The sequence below is a fragment of the Dendrobates tinctorius genome, unplaced genomic scaffold, assembly GCF_039654945.1.
Source record: "Dendrobates tinctorius isolate UK_male_01 unplaced genomic scaffold, ASM3965494v1 ptg000287l, whole genome shotgun sequence".
NCBI lineage: Eukaryota > Metazoa > Chordata > Amphibia > Anura > Dendrobatidae > Dendrobates > Dendrobates tinctorius.
This window is the reverse complement of record NW_027361954.1, coordinates 80,000-89,479: the sequence shown is the minus strand read 5'-3', so window position 1 is coordinate 89,479 and position 9,480 is coordinate 80,000.

The following is a 9,480-nucleotide window of genomic DNA, read 5'->3' as shown; positions in this document are numbered from 1 at the left end:
AATAATTTTTTTTATGATTTTTTTTTTTAAATTAAATTGGATTTTATTGCAAGAAATAAGTATTTGATTACCTACCAACCAGAAAGAATACTGGCTCTCACAGACTTGTTTTTCTTTAAGTAGCCCTCCTACTCTGCACTCATTACCTGTATTAATTGCACCTGTTTCCACCTGTCCACATAATCACACTCCAACCTCTCCACCATGGCCAAGACCAAAGAGCTAAGAACAACAGGTACAAAATTGTAAACCTGCACAAGGCTGGTATGGGCTACAGGACAATAAGCAAGCAGCCTGGTGAGAAAGCAACAAATGGCGCAATTACAAAATGGAAGAAACACAAGATGACTGTCAATCTTCCTCGGTCTGGGGCTCCATGCAAGATCTCACGTTGTGGGGTAAGGATGATTCTGAGAAAGGTCAGTAATCAGCCCAGAACTACGCAGGAGGACCTGGTTAATGACCTGAAGAGAGCTGGGACCAAAGTCTCAAACATTACCGTTAATAACACACTACGCCTTCATGGATTAAAATCCTGCAGGGCATGCAAGGTCCTCCTGCTCAAGACAGCACATATCCAGGCTTGTTTGAAGCTCGCCAATTGTTACGCCCACAGGGCGTGAAGGTGTATAGTGGACTCACTAGACCACTGATGGTGCAGTGGTAGCTGTACTGTATACCCGATACACAAGAGACTGGAGAATGAGCTTCCAAAAACCAAGGATGTTTATTAAATGAAGCAAACAAATGGAAAAGGTGCCTGAGGGAAGAACCCTCTGGACCACGACACAGAACCACATAGTGGAGCACCGGGCAAGGTGTACCCCTATACAGGGGCTCCCCCGTCGCAACACCAGGTGACCTTAATGCCGCGATACCCGGACCAGAGGGACGATCCATACAGACCGAATAGAGGAGGTGGCATGAATCCTGGAAGGTCTGTGTGAACTTCTAGCTGGCAATGGTAACTGGCTGATTCCAAGATGAGAGCCTTGGTCAGTCTGGGGTAGAAACCGAAGAGTCCAGAAGGATCCAGGAGAGGGTACTGCCAGCAGAGGATTCTGAGGAGACAGAGAGATTAAGATATAGCAACAACCTTCAGTATGCAGAGCAAAGCCGAGTGTGACCTGAGTGGAAGGCAGAGATCCCACAGAATGAACACGTTGTTCAGGCACCTCCCTCAAAGGGAGGAGGCCTTTTATGCACAGAGCATCATATCCCTAATAGAGAACAGGTGCCCTGCTGTTTTAAGTTTGTGCAGGAAGCGGGACACATCTCCTAAGAGCATTACCAGGAGACCTGCCAAGAGCATGCAAGTTCTTAGCAGAGAAAGGGGCCGCTGATTGTCTGGAGCCACGGACAGGGTGAGTAGTACCAGTGGAGCTGTGAGATAGGCGCCGGTCTCCCTGAGCAGCAGAGACTGGGCCTGCAGCTGAGGGCATGACACCAATGACCCAGAGTAGGGCCTGGGAGAAGGTCACGTGGTCAGATGAGACCAAAATAGAAGTTTTTGGTATCAACTCCACTCATGTTTGGAGGAAGAAGGATAAGTTTAACTCCAAGAACACCGTCCCAAACCATGAAGCTTGGTGGGAGAAATTTACTTGCTCTTTTCTGCAACGGGGTCAGGACAACTGCACCATATTGAAGAGCTGATGGATGGGGTCATGTGTCGTGAGATTTTGGCAAACATCCTCCTTCCCTTAGTAAAATCATTTAAGATGGGTTATGGCTGGATCTTCCAGGATGACAATGACCCAAACCATACATTCAGGGTAAAAAAGGAGTGGCTCCATAAGGAGCATTTGGAGGGAGCTGAAACTCAATGTTGCCCAGCGACCATCCCGAAACCTGAAAGACCTGGAGAAGATCTGTATGGAGGGACTGGGTCAAAATCCCTGCTGCAGTGTGTGCAAATGTCTGACCCCTGTAATTGCAAACAAATGTTTTGTGCCAAATGTTAAGTTCTGTTTTTCTTTTGTATCAAATACTTATTTCATGCAATAAAATGCTTTCTTTGAAGTAGCTCTCTGTATAGCAAAGTGCAGTCTGCTTTGTCCTTATATATAATCAAACGATATGAAATTGCATACTGGCTAGATGGAGGCCGACAGAACACACTTTTGGCCTCAGTTTGTTGACTGGAGACCCATAAGCAAGTTACAGTATAGGTGGTTAAATGTTCCCGCGATACTGTAGGCTAAGTGCACCTGTTTCAATTTATATTCTAGGATTCCACTGCTGAAGCCAAAATGCTATGCTTGATCTGAAATATGATGGATTGTAATAGACCCCAGTAATACACTGGTTCTATTGTGAAGAACAGCGCGGCATTCTGGGATGTTCTTGCAGACTGAGATACAGTAACTAGACAGGAGCTATAGTCAGACACCGTGCCATTCCAATTTCAGGCAGAAGTAATAGGCTGGAATCAAAGTCTGGCTGTAAGGCATAGCATCTCTAATAACCACATTATTTTCAACATGGCGGTAAAGCAGGACTTCTAGACAATATTCTCTATCTTATATAGTAAAATTAATCATATTTTTCAAGAAAAAAAAATTGTAGAGAAATCCTACACTACTTACTAATATACTAAATTTTACAGCCCCAATGCACTGCATAACGCATCAAAAAGTTACTGTTTAAGCCACAGTTACTGGTCCAATGGCCACATTGTCATATTAAACCTATCCAAAAAGCCACAAATAATTTTAAAGGGGTATTTACATAAATCCAGCATCAGAACCACAGTCAGTAAGTTAATACATCAGCAGAACCAAGTGTTGAGTATTTGAGAAGGATTTGGAGTTTCGGCACAAAAAAATTGTGTGAACACACCCAAATTTACAAAAACTCAACCAAATCCTCCTTAGAGTCCAAACTAAGTTTTGAGGATGTCTCAGAACATGATCAGAAACACAGTCAGTACATGAACGCAGTGGCAGAACAACCATCAGTACATAGTTTCATAATTTTACGGTTGAAGTTAGCCTTAAATCCATTGAGTTCCAGCTATAGCCTTGCATAATGACCCAGAGAAAGGCACAAATCCCCATGGGACAGACATTAATAGCTCCAAATTAGGGGGGAAATTCCTTCTCGACGACATATGGCTAGTGTTGAGCATTCCGATACCGCAAGTATCGGGTATCGGCCGATAGTTGCTGTATCGGAATTCCGATACCGACTTCCGATATTTTTTCAATATCGGAAGTCGGCATCGGAATCGGAAGTTCAAAGTTGATTGACAGCCTGACGTCATCATGATGCGCCGTCATTTCGGGCCTTCCGGGGGTCTCTGCCGGCCTGCCGGGGGGCTGTGTGGACTGCCCGGGGTCTGTACCGGCCTGCCGGGGGGCTGTGCCGGCCTGCCGGTGGTCTGTGCACCCTGTGGGGGTCTGTACCGGCCTGCCGGGGGGCTGTGCCGGCCTGCCGGTGGTCTGTGCACCCTGTGGGGGTCTGTACCGGCCTGCCGGGGGGCTGTGCCGGCCTGCCGGGGGGCTGTGCTGATGTCCGGGGGTCTGTGCAAGCATCGTCCGATGGGACTATAAGTCCCATCTGGCGATGCCTGCTACCATGACAGTGATTGACACATTAGCCAATGATGGGACAGTAGTAGTCCCATCATCCGGCTAATGTGTTAAATGTTAAAAAAAAAAAAAAAAAAATACTACATACATACTACATGCATGCTACATACATACTACATGCTACATACATACTACATATATACTACATGCATGCTACATACATACTACATACATACTACATACATACCACATATATACTACATACATACTACATGCATGCTACATACATACTACATACATACTACATACTACATACATACTACATACATACCACATATATACTACATACATACTACATGCATGCTACATACATACCACATATATACTACATACATACTACATGCATGCTACATACATACTACATGCTACATACATACTACATATATACTACATGCATGCTACATACATACTACATGCTACATACATACTACATATATACTACATGCATGCTACATACATACTGCATGCTACATGCATGCTACATACATACTACATACATACTACATGCTACATACATACCACATATATACTACATACAATACATTCATACAATACATACATAGACATACAGTACATATAACATAGAGTAACATACTTACCAATACTTGTCACATTGTTCCCCGAAGCCATTGTCTTTTACGGAATAAATATTAACATAACAAACCACAAAAATACTCACCCACGATCCGAAGCAGTCCACGAGTGTGTCCCACGACGATCTTGGGTAGAGAACTGCAGCATCAGCTGATGCTGCCGTTCTCTACGGGCTGCAGGAATCCAATGACGGAAGGTAGGTATCCTTCCGCACTGTATTCCTCCGCCACATAAAAAAAAAAGTCCCTAGTCTCACTTTATGCCATTGCTGCGTGGGAAATTCCCACACAGCAATGGCATAAAGTGAGACTAGGGACTTTTTTTTTTTTAAGTGGCGGAGGAATACAGTGCGGAAGGATACCTACCTTCCGTCATTGGATTCCTGCAGCCCGTAGAGAACGGCAGCATCAACTGATGCTGCAGTTCTCTACCCAAGATCGTCGTGGGACACACTCGTGGACTGCTTCGGATCGTGGGTGAGTATTTTTGTGGTTTGTTATGTTAATATTTATTCCGTAAAAGACAATGGCTTCGGGGAACAATGTGACAAGTATTGGTAAGTATGTTACTCTATGTTATATGTACTGTATGTCTATGTATGTATTGTATGAATGTATTGTATGTAGTATGTATGTAGTATATATGTGGTATGTATGTAGCATGTAGTATGTATGTAGTATGTATGTAGCATGCATGTAGCATGCAGTATGTATGTAGCATGCATGTAGTATATATGTAGTATGTATGTGGTATGTATGTAGCATGTAGTATGTATGTAGCATGCATGTAGTATGTATGTAGTATGTATGTGGTATGTATGTAGCATGTAGTATGTATGTAGCATGCATGTAGTATATATGTAGTATGTATGTAGCATGTAGTATGTATGTAGCATGCATGTAGTATGTATGTAGTATGTATGTAGCATGCATGTAGCATGCAGTATGTATGTAGCATGCATGTAGTATATATGTAGTATGTATGTGGTATGTATGTAGCATGTAGTATGTATGTAGCATGCATGTAGTATGTATGTAGTATGTAGTATGTATGTGGTATGTATGTAGCATGTAGTATGTATGTAGCATGCATGTAGTATATATGTAGTATGTATGTAGCATGCATTATGTATGTAGCATGCATGTAGTATGTATGTAGTATGTATGTGGTATGTATGTAGCATGTAGTATGTATGTAGCATGCATGTAGTATATATGTGTTATGTATGTAGCATGTAGCATGCATGTAGCATGCATGTAGTATGTATGTAGTATGTATGTGGTATGTATGTAGCATGTAGCATGCATGTAGTATGTATGTAGTATATATGTGGTATGTATGTAGCATGTAGTATGTATGTAGCATGCAGTATGTATGTAGCATGCATGTAGTATATATGTAGTATGTATGTAGCATATATGTAGTATGTATGTAGCATGTAGTATGTATGTAGCATGCAGTATGTATGTAGCATGCATGTAGTATATATGTAGTATGTATGTAGCATATATGTAGTATGTATGTAGCATGTAGTATATATGTAGTATGCATGTTGCATGCATGTAGTATATATGTAGTATGAATGTAGCATGTATGTAGTATGTAGTATGAATGTAGTATATATGTAGTATGCATGTTGTATGTATGTAGCATGTATGTAGCATGTAATTTTTTATTTTTATTTTTTTACATTCAACACATTAGCCGGATGATGGGACTACTACTGTCCCATCATTGGCTAATGTGTCAATCACTGTCATGGTAGCAGGCATCGCCCGATGGGACTTGTAGTCCCATCGGACGATGCCTGCACAGACCCCCGAAGCCTGCACAGCCCCCCGGCAGGCCGGCACAGCCCCCCGGCAGGCCGGCACAGCCCACCGGAGCCTGCACAGACCACCGGCAGCCCGGCACAGCCCCCCGGCAGGCCGGCACAGCCCACCGGAGCCTGCACAGACCACCGGCAGGCCGGCACAGCCCCCCGGCAGGCCGGCACAGACCACCGGAGCCTGCACAGACCCCCTGGCAGGCCGGCACAGCCCCCCGAAAGGCCCGTACAGACCCCAGAGAGGCTGTACAAGGCAAAAACAGGGTTTTTCTTATTCCGATACCGGAAGTCCCATAGACTTGAATAGGACTTCTGGTATCGGAATCGGCAATACCGATACTTTTTTTTAAGATTCCTTTGAAGTATTGGAAGGTATCGCTCAACTCTACATATGGCTATTAGACTAGTTCTCTGGATCATCGCTCCGTCACAGAATCTAGTGTCCATAACCTGCAATATTATATTTATCAATGAAGACATCCAAGCCCTGCTTGAAGTTTCGTACTGAATCTACCTTTACAATCCTGTGGTAGAGGACTCAATAGTCTCACTGCTCTTGCAAGAGATTCGACAGGTCTGTAAAAAAATGTTTCAGGTGCCAAGGTTTTTTGAATAGATTTTACTGAATTGGTTCTAGTTTTTCAGATAATTCATCCATGAATATAATGCATTCCCCCAATGCGACTTGTGTGTGTGATAACAAATGCAATAGCTCTTGGTCGTTTGATTCTTTTAATCGTGTCTCATCTAATTATTTTGCATTTCAATTTGCAGGCTTGCAATGCTATAAAAACAATTTTTTGAAGCCAGAATTCTACTGTAATTAGCTATTAAATATCTCAGAAACTAGATCCAGTCCAGCAAACCAAAGTCATATTCTTAATCAGCACCATAACCTATATAAAACCGTTAAGCATAGCGTAGCTACCGGGGGGCAGAGGGGGCGGTCGCCCCGGGCCCCGTGCTCTGAGGGGGCCCATCTGGATTTGCACTGTAATTACTGTATCTGCGGCAGAGAGGGAGAATCGATCATCTCCCTGCTCTGCCGCTGCTATGTTGTCTTCTCCGACTGCCACAGGACCTGTGATGAGGTCACAGAAGGGGAGGAGTCGAGGTCACATGATCAGGGGGCTCTCTGTATGCAGGACTCTGCCGTGCTGGTTGTCATGGTGCTGGTTGAAGGGAAGTTTCTGTGTGGGGTAAGGAGAACTTTACAGGGTGGATGTAGCAGAGCCGCGTGTGTACGAGGTGTACGGAGCAGAGCCGCGTGTGTACGAGGTGTACGGAGTGGAGCCATGTGTGTACGAGGTGTACGGAGTGGAGATGCGTGTGTACGAGGTGTACGGAGCGGAGCCATGTATGTACGAGGTGTACGGAGCAAAGCCGCGTGTGTACGTGGTTTTCGGAGCAGAGCCATGTGTGTACAAGGTGTACAGAGAGTGGCCGCATGTGTACAAGGTGTACAGAGCAGAGCCGCATGTGTAAAAGGTTTATGGAGTGAAGCCATGTGTGTACTGAGTGGAGCCGTGTGTATACGAGGCATAGAAAGCAGAACCATGTGTGTATGAGGTGTATGGTGGGGAGCATTCATACCTCCCAACCATCTCGATTTTGAGAGAGAGTCTGCCCCGGTCAGGAGCATTACTTTTCCTGCGGACACAGGAGTACACGGTAGAGCTACGAGGAGCACTTTATAATTTGCTTGTGACGTTCCACCGGAAGTGACATGCTGGAAGCTGACCGGAAATGAGGTCATTTCGGGAGTAGATTGTGACAGAACCATGGAGGCACCTCAGGGAATGCTTACGATCCAACACCGTCTACGACAGCGCGGACAGCGGGATCGCCTTGGACTCGGTGATGTCGGGCATATGAACGGATCATGATATGTACTGCAACGGGAGGCTCAGGTGAGCACTACAATGGGAGCAGGGCTGCTATAGTATCTTTAAAGAATCTTTCTTTCTCTCTCTGTTTCTTTCTCTCTCTATTCTTTCTTTCTTTCTTTCTCTCTCTGTTCTTTCTTTCCCCTCTTCCTTTCTCTCTCTGTTCTTTCTTTCGCTCTGTTCTTTCTTTCCCCTCTTTCTCTCTAATCTTTCTTTCTCTCTCTCTGTTCTTTCTTTCTTTCTCTCTGTTCTTTCTCTCTCTTTGTTCTTTCTTTCCTCTCTTTCTGTTCTTTCTTTCTTTCCCCTCTTTCTTTCTCTGTAATCTTTCTTTCTCTAATCTTTCTTTCTCTCTCTGTTATTTCTTTCTCTCTCTCTGTTCTCTTTCTTTCTCTCTCTGTTCTCTTTCTTTCTCTCTCTGTTCTCTTTCTTTCTCTCTGTTCTTTCTTTCACTCTCTCTGTTCTTTCTTTCCTCTCTTTCTCTCTCTGTCTTTCTTTCTTTATAATGTAGCCCCCTTATATGGTATAATTCAGCCCCCCCCAAAGATTATAATGTAGCCCATTCAGAATATAATGCTGCCTCCCTCATGGGGTATCATGCTGCCCTCCCTTATATGGGGTATCATGCTGCCCCCCCTTATAGGGGTATCATGCTGCCCCCCTCATGCAGGGTATCATGCTGTCCCCCATCATACGGGTTATCATGCTGCCCCCTCCTCATACGGGGAATCATATTACCCCCCTCATACGGGGTATCATGCTGCCCCCCATCATGCGGGGTATCATGCTGCCCCCTCCTCATATGGGGTATATCATGCTGCCCCCTCATACGGGTATTATGCTGCCCCCCCCATACGGGGTATCATAATCAAGCAACCAGGACTCAATATATAAATTTAAAAAAAAAATTATACACGCCTCTCCTCCTCGCTCCCACGCTGATTTCGGCAGCGGCTCTGCTCTGATATCAGGAGCTGCGCTGCAGTCAGACCGGCACACAGCTGGGACGCAACACATCGCGCACACACTGTATGTCAGAGGAAGAGGGCAATGATGGGAGAGGGAGCGTCATGTGACGCTCCCTCTTCCATTATTACGGCACGCACAGGGGGGCTGCGCTGACGCCGCAATAATGGAATATATATATTATATAGATTATTTTTGGCAACAGCGTGGTCATCTGCTGAGGTTCTCTGGTTAGGGGCCCACTCAGAAGTTTCGCCCCCCCTGAACCAAAACCCTAGCTACGCCTCTGCCGTTAAGACATCATTGGCACCAAAATCACTGAATACCACTACCAATAACCATACACTGTTAGGATTAAACATTCTTTCCCCTAGTCATAGAGGATGCCCCCTTGTCCTTGGCCTAAGTGTAAAAAGATCACTAGATCTTTGTACTGTCCCCTCATTTATTTATACATTGTAATAAGATCACCCCTAAGCCTTCGTTTTTCCAAACTGAATAACCCCAAGTTTAATAACCTGTCCTGATATTGCAGTCCACCCATTCTCTTAATAACCTTGGTTTCTTGTCTCTGCACCCACTCAGTCATATCCTTCTTATAAACTGGAGACCAAAA